Consider the following 21013-nt stretch of genomic DNA (forward strand, 5'->3'; position numbering starts at 1 on the left):
GTGGGGTAGAGTCCCACAGTCTATTTTGAGGGCACCTCCTCCAGTGATCTCCTACCCTTAAAGATCTCCTACTAGGTCTCACCTCTTACAGAGACCCCATCTCCCAATAATGCCTCCTTTAACATATAGGGCTTTCAGATCCAAATTGGAGCAGTATATAATTTATAGTGATGAAAGGTATAGTGGAGAAATCAAGAGTTTCTATATTGGAATGCTTTGCAAGGACTTGATAAATATAACTGGCTAAAAGGTGGTTGTTAAATTGAAACGGTTTGGGATTAAAATATCAAAAAAGAGTCATATAAATCTAAAATTTTGCATGAAAGTTGCTTCACAATATCTTTGAGTTCTTTCTCCGCCTGAAATAAAGTAAAAAATCATAGATAAAACTGTGTGTGGTGTGTGGGTGTAGTTGATATGAGGGAAAATTTGATATTCCAATTAGGGTCATCAATTCAAAACAGTTTTTGGCATCAAGATATTGGCAAATGAATGAAGCTTAATGTTTCAACTTAAATAAATATATTTATTTTTAGTTAGCTAGGACTCCCATACCAACATGAATGGACTGGGTGGCTTAAAATAGCAGAAACTTATTATCTCCCAATTCTGGAGGCTGACACTTCAAAGTCAAGGTGTTGGGAAGTTTAGTTTCTTCTGAGACCTCTCTCCTTGACTTATAAATGGCTGTTCTCTCTTCCGTGTGTGTCACATGGTCATCTTTCTACACATGTCTGTATCTCTATCTCTTGAAAGAGTAGGAGTCACATTGGATGTGAGCCCACCCTAATGACTTCATTTTACCTTAATCACCTCTCTAAAGACTCTTATCTCTAAATACAGTTACATTCTGAGGTGCTAGGCTCTGTATTTCAAAATATGAATTTAGAGAAGGGCATAATTCAGTCCAGAAAAGTGTATTAGGTATGATTTTTAAGATTCCATGCTTTTGCCAGCTTTTTGGGTAGACAGCCAATTACTCTACTGATGCACATGATTGATAACACTGGTCTCTGTAGCCAAGGTCAGTTCTGCCACTTGGCAACTATGCACCTGGGGAGAGTGAGCTATCCTCCCAGGCTGAAGTTGCCTCACCCATAAGATGAGGGTGATAACATCACCTACTTCATCAGGTTATCTGTTAGAATTACATGAACAAATACATGTAAAGCATTTAGAATGATGCCTGGGACATAGTATTTGACCAATGCCAATTATAATTACATGTCTCAAATACTTTTAAGTATCTTGAAAGGTTCTACTCATTGTGTGGCATGGTTCTCTGATGAGCTCAAACTGAGACTCAAAGTCAATGATTTGTGGAGACTGAAGACTTGTGATCTCCAAAAGTGTCTGTTTTCATGAATTGATATTTGTATAGGCTTTTGCTTAGCAGGCAGAGAGAGGAGTTATGATTAAAGCACAAATCAGAGTGGACAGCAGTGGCCAGGATAATGTTGTGCTGACTTCCCTTCCACCTGGTCTCATGAACTTGTTTTTAGACTTTTGGTAGAAAATATTATGGACCAAAGCAGTAGGATTGCTTTCCCAGGAAGATTTGTAGAGACTTGATACAAGCAAAACTGATCCAGAGCCAGGTAGCAAATACAACCCAGAACAGAAAAGAGGGAAGACCTCTCTCTGTGCCTCATCCTAAGTGCAGACCTAGTTCTTCAACAAAATGTCCACATTCAGCCTGCCTTGCTGGTGGGATAAGGACAGGCTGGACAGGACACTGAGAAAGCCTTGGCAAGGAGACTGTCAAAGAGCTATGTGAACTACTTGTTCCTTGCATGTGTAAAAGCCTCTCGTGATGATTCAGAGAAAACTGGGAGAAAGTGGGTGGTTTAAAGTACCCAGGAGCAGAAAGAGACAAGTTCTTGAAATCTTGAGTGTTTAAATCTTGATTACCATACATTATTTATACCTATTCTCATTTGGATTACAGCAATAATATTTTTAGGTTTCTAATTGTCCTCTTGAAATTGTTTTCACCACCATATAATAGAGAAATATGATCTTGCAATTGTGGCAATATTGACTTAAGGATTTTTTAGGAGAACTCTGTGTGTGTGTGTGTGTGTGTGTGTGTGTATGTGTGTAAAGGTTTTGTCATAGATGTCATGTGGCTCATTCCTCCCCCCACCTAGTGGCTAGGAGTGCTTTTAGCTGAAAGCCTGTATCTATCAGGCATCTTCCCTTGGAACTCCTTGCACTGAAAACCAAAGGTGACAGTTAAAAATGAAGAATTCTGTCCTTGAAGAATGAAAAGACGATTCACAGAGTAGACAAAGATACTTGCAATACATATTTCAATATGATTCATATTCAGAATAAATTAAAAAAACACCTACCAGTCAATGAGAAAAAGACAGACAAACTAATTCAAAATAACCAAAAGACTTGAACAAGGAGATCAAAAGAGAGGAGAGTCAAATGGCAAATAAATATATCAAAAGTTGCTCAAAATCAGTAAGTTCTTCAAAGAAATAAAAATAAAATTTTACCATAAGATTACTACACAGCCATGAGAGCATGTTGGCCAGGATGTTGAGCAAATGTAACTCTCATGCAGTGATGGTGAGAGTATAAATTGATACAATGAATTTAGAAAACTGCTTAATATCATATATTAAAAATGAACAAATATACTCTGTATGACCTAGTATATATCAACAGAGGGACATATGATGACCAAAAGACATTTACAAGAATGTTTATAGTATAATTCTCATGAGAACCATAATTGGAAATAAATGTTCCTCAGTAATAGACTGGATAAGTAAATAAGAATAACCAAATTATAATGACATGCATCATGGCTGAATCTCACTCAATATAATGTTGAATGATAAACACAATATTCAAAAGGGTGTATTGAACAGAAATATAAATACTAAAACAAGACAAATTTATCTATGGTATTGTAAGTCAGAATTGTTGTTACCCTTGGATTTAGTGGAGGTATAAAGTATAGTAACTGAAAAGTTACTATACTATAAAGCATGGGAGTTCTAGGGCTATTTATTTATTTATTTACTATGTTACTGAGGAGTGAACCTGGGGCCTTTGCACTGAGCTACAACCCCAGCCCATTTTTAAATTTTGAGACAGGTTCTTGCTAAGTTGCCAAGTTGTCCGGGGTGGGCTCAAATTTGCAATCCTCCTGCCCCACCTTCCCAGAGTGCTGGGATTACAGGCACGCCTGTCTGATTTCTTGTTTTTGATCTAGTTCCCCATTACATGGGTATGTTTTCTTTGAGAATACTGAGTTGTACAATAATAATTTATGTATATGTCAAAAAAGGAGAAAAATACTGTGAAGGGAGTTTTGTTCCCAGTATGGAAAAATCCTTCCTTTTCTTTCTTGTTTTTTTTTTTTTTTGGTGTGAAGGAATGAGAAAGAAGTTCAGAAATAGTTCATTTCAGTTTGACTTCCTTACAAGAGATTTTTCATAAATTAGTGGCTACTCCATGGAAATTCCAGCCTTTTTTAAAAAAAAAACCAAAGCTTAAGGATTATAACTTTTTAATCTTCCTGTAATTAATTTTCAGTCATGACTTCTGACTTGATGCTCATACCTAACAGTACTTCCATAAATAAGGCATTCTTTCATTAATCATGACTAGTAAAGAAAAATGTTGTCACTTAATTGCAGCCTGTGATTTAGGGCAATAGAGAGGCTCAAGGATGGAGTTGTTAACACTACATCTGTCTCACAATGCACAGACCCAGAGGGAAAAGATGCAGGTAGGGGGTAGACATTAAACTTAGTTTCTTAGAAACTAACAAAGTTGGAAGGTCTCAATAGAAACTTCTGAAGACTCTATTACTGTGTGAATGAAGAAAACCATGAAAGAAGCCTCTGGAAGTAAACTCCAAAGACGAGATGCTGAAGCCAAAGTAATCCAGTCCTAACAGGCCCATTCAGATACGAGCGAATCCGGTCCAGCCCATTCCTCTTTCCCTTTTGATTTTGAGCATGTGTCTAAAAGATGGGAAACTATCTCAGCTGACAAACTTCTGTGGAATGACTCGGTTTGAGTTAGAGATTCTATTCAAGAAGCCAAGAGGAGTAACAGACAAAACAGGGGCTGTACGTTATACCCGAGCAACTTTGTTAAAGCAGAGAGCGAGTCTTCTGTGCAACCTTTTAAACCTTTCCTCTTGAAATGCTTAGAAACTAACACAGTCAAGTGCTTATTGTTTTCATACAGAAATTGCAACCACTCACCCAACACATATTTCAATCTTCTCGATGACAATCTTCAATCAGTTTGGCATGATTTTTATCTTTGCGCAAGAAATTTTACAAACAGTAGAATTATCTTAATATTTTGTGAAGCAATTTATATTTCCTCCAGAGCTTTAGCCATCTTTCCTTGTGATGGTGGCAACAAATTCCTTTAGGGAATAAAAACAAAGGAAAATAAGACAGTTCCCTGGATTTATCTTTACACTTTCTCCAGCAGAGATGAAATCAAAAGTGACAATTCAAAGGGAAAGGGAAATGTTTCCTTTATAACACCTATTTCTTCTTTTCCATTCTTTTTTTTATATTTGAGGAGGTTTTCTTGGGGGTTGAACCTGAGTCTTCACATTGAGCTACATCCCAAGCTCTTTGTTTTGTTTTGTTTTGCTTTTGAGATAGGATCTTGCTAAATCTCCCAGGCCAGACTCAAACTTGCCACTCTCTTGCCTTAGCCTAGCAGAGTGCTGGAATTACAAGCATGCACTGCCATGGCCTGCTGACACTTGTTTCTCTAGTGCTCTTCATGTGACCTTTGTGTCAGTTATGTAGAACTTGTAGCACTTTCAAGGAAACAAAGCATATTTCTTTAAAGAATCATCCAAAAACCACTGTTAGCAAAACTACCCCATCTGCTTCCTTCAAAGACTTGATTTCCAGGGATTCCACTACAGCCTACAGACTCACTTGTCTTGTCACAGAATCTTGTGACATTTTATTGTGTTCAAAACAGAGAAGGCATCCAGAAAGTCAACAATGCACTGTCCAGCCTGGCTCAAAGGAAAACATTTGATAAAAGTTTATGTTAAGTAAAACATAAACTTCTTTCATTTCAACACTTGCTCAATTCCCTCCAATTTGAACTGTCTTGCCCCTCAGCCAATAGCATGCCACATGGTTAGTGGACTGTGAAAGGTATTATTGTTCTTGGAATAATCTTGTGTTTTCTCTTTCCTATTAAAAGCTTTGTCCTCTGGCTATAGGGTTGAAAGGTGGGTATCTCAGATTTACCCAGTCATAGTATTTCATCTCGTTAATTATAGATTTGACCAAAGATGTATAAATGACACCACAATCCTTCCCTGAGACTTGTATGCTCTCTGGGGTTTCCAAGGCAGGAGGATCTCAACTGGGGGTGCTAATGGATATGTGGAGAAATGTGTCTGCTGAACGCAGCCAATGGACACAATTGTCAGATGGAGACAGGGAAATCACATGCCTTTAAGTGTCTGGCTAAAGCGTCTGAGATAATGAACTTTATATCCTTTCTTTCAGTTCTGTGAATTGCTCAAGTATGCGCCAGAGCTTTGTGAGTGAAGATGTTTCTCTTTTAGTGTGGATCTCTGTGTCTCACAACCGAAGAATTCCTAAAGATAAAAGGTCATAATCAAGAGCAATAGAAAAGCCAAGAAATGTCAATTGCTTCTAATTTGTAGCAATTCATTTCTGGCACTCATCCGATAGCCTGTCTATGGATACTGTGACAATTTCCACGTAGTCCAGGCACTTTAGATAACAGTACCTCAGTTCATGAACTTAGCTCTTTCCACAGTTCTGGTACTTGCAAGTGGAAATTGTGGAAAGAGCTAAGTTCATGAACCGAGGTACCACTGTATAGTATTTCTCTGAGAGCAGTGCTTCCTAAGATTCAATAAGCTCTTGAGACTGAAGATTTTTAAAAATCTCAACTGTAACAAGATATCAACATTATGGCCTTAATTGGTACAAAGAAGATAGTCACAAAATCTAGTGTATTCCAGGTAATGTGCCAGCTAGGAGAAATTCAATGCTTTTAAAAATACTCTTAGACTTCAAGTTACTAATAGCTAGGAATGTATTTATTTATAAAAAGAATATCATGTATTGTATTCATTATTAAAAATATACTGGTTGATACAAACTGTGTGCAAATTGGGAATGAAGAAGAAGTAGTCACTGTGGGCTGTGAAAACTAAAGATATGTGGAATTTGGGCAGAGTCCTAAAGGACCAAGAGGCTCAGGCTGTGCATAAGAACCAGGGCTAGACTTTGGGAGACTAGAACAAGCGGTCTCTTAACTGAAAGAATAAAGGGGCGTGTGCCTGGTTAGGAAGTGTGATAAGGAAGAAAAAGGCATTCATCCCATCCTACTATACACTCAGTCCTGAAGAAGAGGGAGGTAACATCTGGCACTATCCTTGACATGTGGTCCCCTAAAGTATTCTGTATGTTCCTATTTCCACGGCATCCATGGACTTCCCTTCTGATCATTCATCAAAGTGAGGGGCCATCTGCTCGGTACTCAGTTTGCTCCATGAATGAAATGAAGGCATATGTTATGTGGCTTCATTCCAGCTTCCCTGTCTTCACAGCTGCTGTGCCCCTTTGAACAGCCCATGGGGCATAACTGATGTCTCACCTTACTGCAAGGTACATGACCCCTTTGCTTCAGTCCTATTTGACTTTGAAAAATACCTGCACCTCATGCTGTTCAGGTGTTATTTTAGAAACCCTCACTATACTGTAAACCACCGGTTGTTTAGACATTTTTGGGCAATAACTCATATGACCAATGAAAGGCTTTAATGGAAATTAAACATTTCAACCAATTCTTCTATTACAGGAAGAATAACAGCTTTCAGTTTATACATCTCAAACCCTTTGAAGTGCATTATTGACCTTTGCTTACTAATCTACTTTATATCCTTGGGATCCATGTCTCACAGGAGAGAGTTAGAAGATAGAGACAACCTTGAAAACACAGAGCATAAGATAAATGAAAATCATCCTGGTGGATGGTAAAGAAGTAACAGAACTAAAATGAAAGTTGTAATGGCCTTACAAAAACTATCTGCTAGTGTGTGTGTGTGTGTGTGTGTGTGTGTGTGTCTGATAGACAAATACTTTTCATTCATTCCCAACCTGAGAGTTAGACGAAAAACTGTATATGATTAAGAGGAAGAGATTTTTTAGTTTTACATTTATATAGAAAAATTATGATTCCAAGATTCCTTTATACTAGGAATGTAAAACTGAGCAAGTGTTTAACTTCTCTCATCTTCCCTTTACTAATATGCAAATTGGTAATAATAAGTACTTATATGAAACAATTTTTATTCAGGACTAAATATAGAGCGTGGTACCTAGACAGTAGGTGCACAAAAATATCATAGCAGTTATCGCATAGTAGGTACTCAATATTCATCTCTTGCTTGAATGAATGAGTGAAAATAGTGTATAGAAAGCCTCTGGTCTGTGTATATAGTTGGTATAATCTGCTGCCATTTATTCCCATAGGTAAATAAATATTCACCATAATTTCTATTGTGATCTAATGATAGTTTTTACTTAGCTTGATAGGAAGTTATGATGTACAGAAGCTGGATTATAGACATACTCAATCTACAGCTAAGTGACACTAGTATCATTCCTAAGATGTTTTGTGAGTTGGAGTCATTGAATTTTAGAATCAAACAAAAGGTAAGCTCCCAAGAGAAATTAGAGAAAAGAAAGCAAAGGTATAATTAAGGATCCATTTTAAGCAGTGAAAAATGAAGTTAAACAGAATTGAGAATGGTTGATGATTTTTTTTATTCTTGAAGTTTATTGATACATTTTAGGTGTACAATATAGTGACACTCAACATTGGGAGTTTGTACCTTTACATGATATACCTTGGTTCTTATTTTTTCTCCATTTCCCTGCCCTCCCTTCAACCCTTCCACCACTCCCTATTTACAAAGACTTTGTTTCTGTTTTTTCCTTCTCTCATATTTATTCCTTTCCCTTCCTTCCTTTTCCCTATGGTAGATGGCTTTTTAATAGCTTTATTGAGCTATAATTGACACACTGAAAACTGATATATTTCAGTGTACAATTTGACAGTTTGGACACATGTATATGTGCATGAAACCATCAGTATAACCAGGAGAGTTAGCATGTCAGCAGCCTACAGGTGTCCTCTTGCCCTTCTGTAATCTCTTCTCCTTCCTCTCTTCTTTTCTTGGCAGCCATGATCTTTTTTTTTCCACTACTGTAAATTAGTTTGTATTTTCTAGAAATTAGAATAGAATAGAATTTAGAATTCTATCAATAAAATTACACAGCATGTGCCCCTTTTATTATTTAGCTTCTCTTATTTAGTATAACTACTTTGAGATACATGCTTATTGAATCTATCAACAGTTCATTTCTTTTTATTCTGAATACTATTCCCTTGCATGATGGTAACAGCTTGTCTGTCCATTCACCTATTGATGGACATTTAGTTTGTGTCCTGGCTTTGGCTATTACAAGCAAAGCTGCTATGAATATTTATACACAATTTTCTGGATGGGCATATCCTTTCATCTCTATGGAGGATTAGAATGCCTGAATGATGTGGTAAGTGTATTTTTATTTTGTAACTTTTAAAGAAACTCTCTCTTCTAAAATGGTTAGATCTCTTCTAAAATGGTTGTACCATCTTGCATTTTGGTGCTTCCCCATCCTCACCAGTCCTTGGTAAATCAGACTACAATTAATTAATATTTATAGTAGGTATGTAGTGTTATGGTTTTCATTTGCATTTCTTTTTTTTGGTAGGGGGTACCGGGGATCAAACTGGGGTCCTTGTGCTTGCGAGGCAGGTGGCAGAACCACTGAGCTAAAGCCCCAGCCCGTCATTTGCATTTCTTTTAAGACAATGATATTGAACATCTTTTCATGTCCTTATTTGGTGTTGTCAAGATTTGCAAGGGAATAGACTTATTACAGGACACATAATTTATAGGATTATTTTACAATATTCACTCAAAATGTCAAATGCAGAGGAGTGCAAGAGATCTGTCCACACACTGGAGACCTGAGGAATCCAGCTGAAGGTCTAGGTTCCACAGCAATGTCTCGCACAAGTCCAGCTAAAAGCCTGGAGCCAAAGGCAATGTCCTGCATGAGTTAAGCCAGAGGCCTAGAGCCCATTACAATATCTCATGCACGTCCATATCAAGGATCTGCACCAGGAAGGCCCAAAGGCCAGTGGTGGAAGGTAGAAACTCTCCACCAGCAGTGTGGAGGATTTGTGCCACCAGGCTGAGAGATCTGAACTGGAGCCAGGAAGCGATGCTCAAGGCAAAGATCAGAGCTCCCTGGCAAACAGCAGCCATCCCTTGTGGCGCTGAGGACCGGAGCTTCTCTGACGATGAGAAGAGCCAAGGAAACTTCAGCAAGCTGCAGCAATCTTCTCCAAGAAAATTAACGGCAAAAGATCTTCCCCTCCAGTTCTCTTTTTATGCTATTGGCAACAATCCTCAGATGGGTCTTCCATGCCCAGAACCACACTTTATTCAGTTCAGCTGGGCATTCCAAGTTCACCATTAGTTAATCCACCACATTTGGCAAATAGGAATCTTTAGTGAAATGTGTTCTCAAATCGTTTCTCATTTTGAGATTGGGTTGTTTTCATATTACTAAGTTTTAAATGTTCTTCATAGATTCTGGATGTAGGCTCCTTATAAGATTTATGATTTGAAAATATTTTTCCCAGTCTGTGGCTTGTCTTTTCATGTTCTTAATAATGTCTTTCAAAGAGCAGAAACATTTCATTCTAATGAAATACAATTTATCAATTTTGGGGGTTTGTTTTATGGATCATGCTTTTGGTATTCTAATAAATCTTTGGCTAACCCAAGGATACAAAGCTTCTTTCCATTTTTTTTCCTTTAGTAAGTTCTATAGTTTTAGAATTTCTTTTAGGTCTATAATTCTTTTTGAGTTTAGGCATATGGTAGAATATATGCATCATAGTCATACTTTACATTTGGATATCTAATGGTTGTAGCACCAGTGATCAAATATTATCCATTCTCTTCTCTCCTTTTTTAAAACTTGTGGTTTTCAGACAGGTTCTCACTTTGTAATTCAGGTTGGCCTTGAACTTGCTGTGTAGCCTAGGCTGGACTCAAACTTACGATCCTCCTCCTTCAGCTTCCTGAGTGCTGGGATTGCAGTCATGTGCTACCACACCCAGATGAATATCCTACTTTCTCTATAGAATTGCTTTGGAATATATATATATTTTTTAAAAGAATCAATGGTCTAAATACATGTGGCTCTGTTTTTAGGCTCTTCTAGAACCATTAGTAAATTCAAAAGTATTCTTTGTTCTTCAATTTTCTGGAAGAGTTTGTGCTAATAATAACGATGATGATAATAATGATAATAATAATAATAATTCCATTAATATTTGGTAGAATTCATCAGATGAATGCCTTAAATGAAATGGACCAATTTCTTAAAATAAGCATCCAAAACTTGTTCAAGAAGAAAGAGATAAACGTCATTAGATATAAAGACATTGAACGTATAGCTAAAAATCTTCACAATATTATGATTTGCTTTGGTACAGGTAGTTTTTCCTTTGTATTTCTTGTTGAACATTTTGACTCTATGGGCTTACATTTTCATCTTTTTTTTTTCAGGGCCAGGGATAGATCCCAGGGCTTTGCACATGTCAGGCAAGTGCTCTACCAGTTTTTTAAATGGCTATTTCTTTGAAGTGCTTTCTTCTGTGCCTCTCTTGTCTTTCAGATACATCAATATTAGGTTGCCTGAAGTCACACCACAGCTGGCTAATGCTGTTTTATTTATTTCTTTAATCCTTTTTTCATCTATGTGCTCTGTCTTAGACAATTTCTATTGCTTTATTTTCAAATTAATATCATTCTTTCTGCAAGATCTTATCTCCTGTTAATCCCATCCAGTGTATTTTTCATCTCATTTTGGTTTTCATCTCTAGAAGTTTGATTTAGTTTTTAAATTTTTCTTTTATGTTTCGACATAACTTTTAAACATATGGAATACAGTTACAGTAACTGTTTTCGTATCATTGTCTATTAATTGGAACATCTGTGCCAGTTCTTTGTCCATCCCAGTAGGCTGCCTTTCCTCCTCTATATGCATTCCCTTTGCCTGCTTGTTTGCCTACTTAGTAATTTTTGATTAGGTCCCAGACATTGTGAATTTTATTCGTGGCAGGGGAGCTTTGGGTATTTTTGTAGTCCTATAAATATTCTTTTTTTTTCTTTTTTTGGTACCAAGGATCAAACTCAGGGCCTTGGGCTTGCAAGACAGGTGGTGGAGCCACTGAGCTAAATCCCCAGCCCTCCTATAAATATTCTTGAGTTTTCTTTTGGGATGCAGTTAATTTACTTAGAACAGTTTGATCTTTTGGGCATCACTTTTAAAGTTCACTAAATGGGAGCAGAATATTATTTAAGGAAGTACTGATTATTTCACACTTTGACACTGCTAAGGCAAGAGCCATGGGGTACTCTTCCTAATTCACTGTGAATTATGAATTTTTCTAATAGTGACCAGGGCAGATACTCTCACTATCCTGATGTGATTCCCAGGTACTATTCCTACTAAACTTTTCAGGTAGTGCTTTCCCTAGCTCTGAGAGTCACTTTACATGCATGTGCTGGAGGAGGCACTGTGTAAGTCACTGGGGTTCTTTTGCTGTGTTCTCTGCTTCTGTCTTGTGAAGTCCAGCTCCTCACTGTCCTGGAAACTTCACCTCTGTCTCCTCAACTTGGGGAGTCTCCTGGACTTTACTTGAATTTCTTCTTTAAGCTGTGGCCTGGCAACTCTTGATAGTCTGAAATCTGAGGTGAGTGTAGAACTCCTCTTGTTAATTTTCTCTTCTCAGAGATCAATGTCCTCTGTTCCATAATAACGAGGATCTTTTAAAAAATCATTTCATGTACTGCCCAGGTTGCTTTGGTTGTTCCATAGGGGAGCTAAACATGGTCTACATTATTCCAGATATGTAAGAAGTGCATCTTGAGACAGGTTATGCTTAGAAGCACTACAGCTGATGCTGAGAGCATTTAAACAGTCCAAAATGACTCTAAACTTCTTTCTATTCTGGACATCATCATCATCTTGACAAAGCAGATTCAAGATCATCCCTTAAACCTAGAAGTTCACTGGAGCAAGGGAGCAAGGGATTCTTATTTACTACCCTGCATCCCCCAACATGAAATAGAGAAGGGAAATTGGTTAAAGAGGTGCTGGGGAGAATTAAAGTCTCCTCCCCACGATAGAGCTGGGCCACCATTACTTTAGTGTTTATGGTTTCTACAGAATATTCATAACCTGATATGGAGTTGACTTGGATTTAAATTATTACAACAGAAGTACCTATAACTTCTAGGGTCTGTTTCATTATGTGCCTCAACCACCTACTTCTCTTGATAGAAACTTATCTCTTTTCTTTCCAAGTCTTCAAGTTTCAGTCTACCCTTCCAGGACCCCAGTGTGATGAAACAAACAAAACACCTTTCACTTCTTTTCTCCTTTACAGAACTTGAGGACCCACATGATGGAGCCTCAGACTCAGAAACACCATGGCTAAGTTGTACTTGGAAGGGTTGGCGGGCTTTCTGATGGCTACCTTCTCTCCCACCACATATGTGAACCCACATAGAAATGAAGCCTTTCCCTTTCAGGTGTCCTCTAGAAGAGTGGGAGGTGAGTGGTCCCTAGCCCAGCACCTGGAATATTTGTCTAGAGTTGGATATCCTGGAAAGCAACTTCCACAAATACAAGAACAAAAACTCTTCAAAATCAGTCAGCCTGAACCTGAATTATAAACATATTTGGGTTTTTTAACAATTTTTGTTTAATTTAAAATCTAAAATTTTTGTTTCTATTACTACGTGTTTGCAGTACGTAATGATTGCATGCACACATGCACATCTTAATTCTTTCTACATCCCCTTCCTCTCCCTTCCCTTATTCTTTGGTCTTCTTCCATTTGCAAAAAAAAAAAATCATCTATCTATCTATTTATCTGTCATCTATCTCCCTGTTCAACATATTTCTAGCCTCTATTTCAGAAAACAATTTTATTTCCCCAATTTGTCACCTGTATCGAAAGAAATCTCCATTTTAGAGATGACTCTTACAATTTTTCTGATTTTCTGCCTTTGAGTCTTTCCTAAACATAGCATATTCTCCCCTCCCTCTCTTTCTACCTTTCTGTCTGTCTCTCTCTGGAGATTTTTTATTTGTGATAAGGCCTCACTAAGTTGTTATGTTGCTTAGGCTTGCCTGGAACTTGTGATCCTCCTGCCTTGTCCTACCAGAGTGCTGGGATTACAGAAATGCACACCACTGTCCAACCGGTGTCCATTTTCCAGGCCACTGCACCGGGGCTAAGACCTCCAGAGGATGGGCAATTTACTTCATACCTTGTCTGTTGGCTTCCTTCTCTGACTATTTGACCATCTTTCCTTGCTCATTAATGAAGCAGTTTCCCATCACATTTTGCCAGTGAATTGCTTTTTGGCTTCTATCTAGACAGGCTTCTTTTGATATTTGTATATGAGAGTAGAGAGCTGATAGGTAGGCTCCTGTCTTTAAAAAGAAAAAGGCAAAAGCTCTATCATTTCTGGACATAAAAAATAAAAAAATCTACATGTTGTCTTTATTCCTTCCTACCCTGGGGGTTCTCAATGTATTTAAATATTATGTTCCTGAGTGGTCCTGACCATGCTGTGGCCAACCTAAATGTTTCCTACAGTGAGCAGGGGTCTGAAAGTGTCCACCAGCCCACTTCTCCTCCCAGTGGAGCTCTAAAAGGAAGCTCCTGGACTGCATGATTTCCATTGCTCAGTGGGTTGCTAAGTGACCATGGTCCCTTGTGGAAAAGCCCCAGTGAAAAGTCCAACATGCTTAGTCACTGACCGTAGGTGTGAAGGTCCTCATTTTTAGGATGGCTACCTAAGGAATCTCACTATATTAATTGGCCTGTAGGTAAGCTATTCCTGAGGACAAAGTGTTCCAATGTGTTTTCTATAGCCAAAACTTTTCATTTACATTTGATATTACTTGTAATCTTGTAATAAATACATATGTATGTATATACACACAATACATATGTACACCCACATCTATATACATATATAACTTGAAATATAGGTACATATTTACAGTACTCTGCTTTACAAGCTAGCAAAGTCATTATGTTAACAAAGCCTTTGAGATTAGCTTGGTCATTTTAAATAATAATAATTTTTAAAATTCTTTTAAATTTTTATTTTATTCATTGTTTATTGGTACATTTTAGGTATACAATACGATGGCATTCATCATTGGGAATTTGCACCTTTACATGATATATCTTGGTTCTTATCTTTTTCCCCATTACCCTGCCCTCCCTTCAACCCTTTTACCCCTCCCTATTTACCAAGACTGTTTCCATTTTTTCCTTCCCCTTCTTTCCTTTCCTTTACCCCTCCTTCTTCCCCTTCCCCTTCTCCTTTGGACATTTTCTTCCTTTTTCACATTATCTATTATACATTTTGGACCTCACCCTTTGACTTGGGGCTGCAGAAGAGGCCTTGCTCCCTTAGGCCTGGAACATCTACTCCTTCCTTTGGTCAGCTTGGATTGGTTCACCATGTTTTCTTCCATTCCTCTGCCACCAACCCAAAGGTTTCCCTGGGGTCAAGTGCAGAGGGACAGCATGAGAACACCAGAGTTCAGCTGATGGGAACCAAGTTCAAGGGGAATAGGGCACTAAGTCATAAAACTTCTACTATCTACTCACAAAGATATTTAAAAAATGACCTTACTGTCCTTCCCACCTAAATGGTTTTGTGAGGGCCAATCAGGAAATAAGAGATTGAGTAGGGGTAAAGGGAAAGCATTGTTGGTTCGAAGTGCACTGTGAAAGGGAATTACCTGAACCCATGAGGAGGTAGTGGAAAAAGACAAGAAATCTCCTATTTGGGGGTTTCTTGGCAAGTTTATTAATTACTAAATCATGATTACTATATCCCAAAATACAAAGATCAATTTTTATTCCATCTTTTCTTTAAATTAAGTTTTATTTATTTATTTATTTTCGGTACCAGGAATCAAACTCAGAACCTTGCACTTGCCAGGCAGGTGCAGCACCACTGAGCTATATCCCCAGACCTATTCCATTTTGTTTTTAAGTATCCTCAGCCAAATTATTACATAGCTAAAACAGTTCCATATATTTATTTTAGGTTGAATTTTCATTAGTTCTTTTTTTAAGTACAAGTTTTTTTTTTAAGTACAAAAAGAACATAAGTTCTTTTTTTTAAAGCCTGACATAATGGCACACAACTGTCATCCCAGCATTCAGGAGGCTGAGGCAGAAAGTTCACCACAAGTTTGAGCCTAGCCTGGGGTACATAGTAAGTTCAAAGCCTGCTTGAACATGATATATTAGTTTACCATTTTAATGATTACCACAAACATCATACAGACTTATTGTTTCACAGTTCTAGAAGCCAGCAGTTTGAAATCAGTTTTAATTGGACTAAAGTCAAGATGCCAATAGGATGGGTTCTTTCCAGAGACTGTAGAGATGAATGAATCTGTTTCCTTGACTTTCCCATCTTCTGGAGGCTATCTATGTCCTTAGGTTTGTAGCCACCTTCCTATGCCATCAAAGACAGCAGTATAGTATTTTCACATCTCTCTCTACACTCCTTTTCATCTGTTTTGACATCACCTTATGTCTCCCCAATCTTCTGCTTCCTTTCTACAAAGATCCCTATGATTACATTGGGCCCACTTGAATAATCTAGAATAATTTCTCCATTTTAAGACATTTAATTTAATCACACTTTTAACATTTCTCTTCTCACACAAGATAGCTTCAGGCTTTAGAGATTGGGATGTAGCTATCTTTAATGGCCAATGTTTAGCCTACCACACATGGTATTTTGGGAAAAATGAGAGATATATTCAGGGGTATGCTGGCTCCATACGTATTTTTATGTATAACTTCAGCTTTTTCTCACATGATTGTATCTTTTGGTTTCTTCCTAAGTATCTCATAGAATCAACTCCAATCTTTTTCTAAAAGTAGAGTTCATAGAACAAATTGTTGTTTGTCCTTATTTACTATTTTATTTCCATGTGGTTTTGCTGATTATTAAAAATGCATTTTTCCCCATGAATCCTTATTTATTTCTTTTAAAAGTATTAAGCATCTTCTTTATGCTCTGAGTATTATATTAGGTAGTAAGTATAAAACAAAATACAATACATGGTGCTTGCCTTGAAGAGGCTGAGAGTCTAGAGAAATGTCATAGATAGTTCATGTATATATGAGAAAAGGAAGACTTCGAGAGGAGGTAAGTGGCTTACCTAACACTTAAGATCAAGATAATAGCACAATCTGGATCTAACTTCATATTTGATTTCAGAGAAACCACTCATTTAGTAAATGTGATTATTCAGAATAGCTCAATAAAAGCTATCAAGTATCTCAGCTATGGAGTCAAGCTTTGGAGGCTAGTTTTCTGATCAGCATTTTGAGTATTTGTAGGAGGACTTTGTGAGTTTGATTTCAATGTCTGATAGTTCTATCTATTCTTACACACAATTCTAGTAACTCAGTTTCTTATTTCTTGGCATACTGGAAAAAGCCAGTGAGACTAGAGGTGTGTGAGAATTTCGGGAGGGTGAAAGTATTCCAGAATCATGGAAAGAATCGAACGGAGACACAGAAATTGGGTAAAAAACCAAAGCCTTTACTCGTTAGTGAGAGGGACCGCCAGAAACTCGTCTGATTGATGTCCGCCCTGTCCTTTGTTTTAACATTTCCTTTTATATCTTCTTTTAGCCATTACCTCATTTTGGTGGTCTTAGTCAGTAAAATTTCTGTTTCTCTTTTACAACTAGTTCCTATTAATGGTCATAGTCACAGACATATAACAAACAGATGGTGCCTAAAACACATACATTGTAAATTACCCAAACATTTCTACTTTGCTTTTCTCTGGGTTAAATGTTATCTACAGTTAGGTTACAGGTTAAAGGTTCAGTTAGCCATCACCTTAAACAATAAGAGTTACGGGAAGGTAAATCTTAAAGGAATGTATTACTTATTCTACTTCAGCTACCTTAATAACTAAACTATAGTTTAAATTTTCTCTATCAAAAGCATAGTGAAAGGGGCAGACAAGGTGATACAGTGGTGAAAGGGAATATCAAAAAGTATAACAGTAAGTGAAGCAGAAAACTTTGGAAAAATGCAACTAAATATAGAATATGGTGCCATGCAATGTAAGGTGAAGAATTCCATATGTCTTAATGGGTTTTTTAAAAAATAAGTAATACCTCACCTACTTCAAAAATATTGAGAGACCTCTCTTAATTCAATATTCCCTAGAGACATTTCTGTCTTTGAGGACAATGGTTTAATACTTATTAATTCTAGTACTTTTTCAGTGTTACTCCTTCCCCTCTTGTCTTTATTTCCCTTTTTAACCAGCTTCAGTTCCTTGGTCAATTTTTCTTTATTGCTTCCTTGGTGTATGAGTCATTTCTTACTAGAGAAACAGATTTAATGCAAGATACACAAATATATAAGGATTTACAAAGTTGGCTTACAATGGCCACCTGCAGCGTCAGGTATGGAAGAATGCAAAAGGTCTGTCTGTGCTCTGCAGAGACGAAGGATCCAACTGAAGGCCTGGAACTCAGTGTATGTCCCATGTGAGTCTGTATGAGGAGGCCAAAGGCTCTGAGCTGGAAGGCTGAAAGGTCTGCTGTGGGAGGGTGAGGGGTCTGTGCTGGAAGCCCAGAGATGTATGTCCAGGCTGAAGGGGAAGAGTGGGGCTCCTCTGAAGAAACACAAGTGAGCCTTCCTTCTTCCTTTCCCTTTTACCTCATTCAGGTGACAGGCCTATTGTTCAGTGCCACCCACACCCAGGGTGGGTCTCCTGTCTTCAACAAATCCCCTCAGCCACACCCAGAGCTGTGCTCATCCACTTTGGCTGGATGTCTCTTACTCAAGTTGACATAATCTGTTCAGTATCACACCTGGCCAATGTTCTAACTACCTTGTCAATCAGTCACTTTGTCACACACATCTAGATCTAATTTAGGACGTTAAACACACCTGAATATGGGCAGAGAAAAATGCACAACCATGCATACTGACTTTGATTCATATTTATATTCTTGTTTCACTGAGGAAATAGGCACCATCTGAGGTAAAGCTCCAGAGTCTGGCAATTTTGCCTTCTTATAGTGCTGGCAATCATGTTATAAATTCATCCTGCTCTCAAATTATTTGAAGAAACTTTTTTTCTGGCTGCTGTTTATTAGTCTTAGCTTATCTTTTCATTCTTTAAATATTGAAGTTCCCAAAAGGATACTCATATCTTTTCTTTTTTCTAGCTCTTCTCAGACTTTAGATCTTGTAATCCAGCAAAGGTTTTTAAATTCTTCATATGTTAATGACTCACAAATTCATGTATTTAACCAGACTTTCTCAATACTCTCAACTATTTGTATCTTCTCTTGGACATCTCTTACATATCTCAAATGATGAGCTCTTGGTATCTATCCTTCCTCTTCCAGTAGTCTTGTCTACTTCAGTAATTTTATTTTTCAACCTACTCAGGCCCCAAACCCAACTCTGAACTATCAGCAAATTCTTTTGCTTTCATTTTCCACATACACATGACACCTTCTCACCACTGGCACTGCCTTTGCCCTTTTCAAGCTGTATCAGTTCCCCATCTGGAGTTTCCCATAGACTACCTAACCTGTTTCCCTGTATACATCCTCGTCTTTCTTCAGTCTATCACTGACACAACAATCAACTTTGCTATCATTCTTCTACTCAGAATCCTACAGAAACCCCATGTCATTTAGAATGTAAATTCAAATCCTTACAAAAACTTCTGAGAAACATGGCTCTTTATTACTTTTTAAATATCCCATACCATTCTTTCCTTTCCACTTGCTCCAGCACAGGAATCTCCCATTTTCCTCATATCTGTAATATGTGCCCACCACTTGGGCCCTTTTTTTCTTGCTTTTTATCTGTCAGAATTCTTTTCCAACATTTGTTGGGCTCACTTTCTCACTCCCTTTAGGCTTGACATAAATGAACTTCTCAAGCAAAGTCTTTAGAAAACACAGCAAAAGACAAAAATTGCAACCCCTCTACCACCCTAACAATTTTTATCCCCCATTTTTTCTCCTTACCATTGTATAACTTATCATCTAATTTGCTCATTAATTTCAGCTACCTTTACTAGAATACAATTGCCTCAAGGACAGGAATTTTTATGTTTCTTATGGTTTTATTTCTTGCTTTCTCTCCAGTATTTAGAAAAGTGGCTGGTATATATATAGTGCATAATATATGTAAGTGTAAATTTTAGTGACCCCCCCCATTCAAACAAAATGGATTCAAGTGCACTCTTCTGCCACATAACCTATTTCCACCAATGACAGACTGTCCATATAACCACAGGTGGCGGGAGCTCACACATTTCACATTTCCCTTGTGTCTTGATTGCATCAATTCCTCTTGTGGCTGGTTTAATTTCATGTTTGTTCATAATGAGCCTTACACATACAAAATCTGTTGCTGATGCTGCCATTCAGATGCTATGTTGAGTGGCTGACCTGGAAATGAAAGGAAACATGATTAAGGCTGACAAAGATGGAAAAACCAGTGACCGTATTTGCTCACTGGTGAGACATGTCCCATTGCCCTATAGCTCTGATCTTGGAGGACAAGAATGCAGTGGTGGGAGCTGCTAAACAATCGCTTTCATTAACGACAATAGGGTAAGTAAAAAATTGAGAAGGTCTACATCAGATGCGTAGAAACTTTTAATGACCAGGACTGAAAACCAGACACAGAAGCATGTCCCTCTCAGCACTGTGACAGTCATGGCCAAAGCAGTTGTTTTTTGATATTGAAAGGAAAGGTTGGACACAACTATGATGCTGAATTTGCTGCTAGGTCTGGGTGCTTTAAATGGATTCTATTCCATGACAAGTTCTATGGCACAGTCTAGCATTTTCATTCACTGCATCATGTGAAAGTGAATAGTGAGTCTGTGAGTGCTGATGTGAACACAGCAGAAGGATGTTTGAAAACTCTAGATTGATGCTTGTGGAGGAAAATTACTTGCCAGACCAGATCTTCAAAATGGGTGAAACCTCCCAATTCTGGACAGGAATGTCTCAAAGGACTGTATCTATAAGGAAACTAGGTAGAAAGCAATAGGTATCTGATATAGGGTATAATTTCAATGGAATTTAATTACAACATACATTCATCACAGAGTTGGATATTGAAAAATTATTTGTGTTGGAATTAACTGGACATAAAGTATTAAATAAAGAACAATACCACTGGTGTGATGGTGCCCAACTGGAATTCCAGGGCTTAGGGTGCTGAAGCAGCAGAATCATGAGTTTGAGGCTATCCTGGGCTATACAGTAAGTTCAGTGTTGGCTTGGATTACATAGTGAGACTGTCTCAAAAAAGAGTAATATAATCTTAGCATTTGAATAAAATATTTTAGCTGGAAATATATTTATAAAAGTGCCCTACAGAAACTAAGGTTATAAATCTAATATTTTAAATATTTCCTAAAAACTTTGAAAGCATATTCAGATATACTGTATGTGAAAAAAAATTTAACCCTTTAGTGTGGAAAATTTTAACTTGCACAAGAGTGAACAAGCTAATACAATAAGCCCCTCTTTCCTTGCTTCCCATATATCCAGCTTTAATCATCTTCAATTTAAATCACTTTTGTTTCACTTATATCTCTGCTTCCTGTCATTCAATTATTGCAAAGCAAACTTCAGGCATAATATTAACTCATGCAAAAAGGTAGGATCTCCAAAAGATAAGGACTTCTAAAACAATTTGTAAGAGAAGTGTCACTTTCACACCCAGGAAACATTTCAAAAAATTCTTAATATAATCAAACCTCTTG

Source organism: Heterocephalus glaber, unplaced genomic scaffold (genome assembly GCF_053883595.1).
Source record: "Heterocephalus glaber isolate CG9 unplaced genomic scaffold, H.glaber_assembly_v1.0 deba00000738, whole genome shotgun sequence".
Classification (NCBI taxonomy): domain Eukaryota; kingdom Metazoa; phylum Chordata; class Mammalia; order Rodentia; family Bathyergidae; genus Heterocephalus; species Heterocephalus glaber.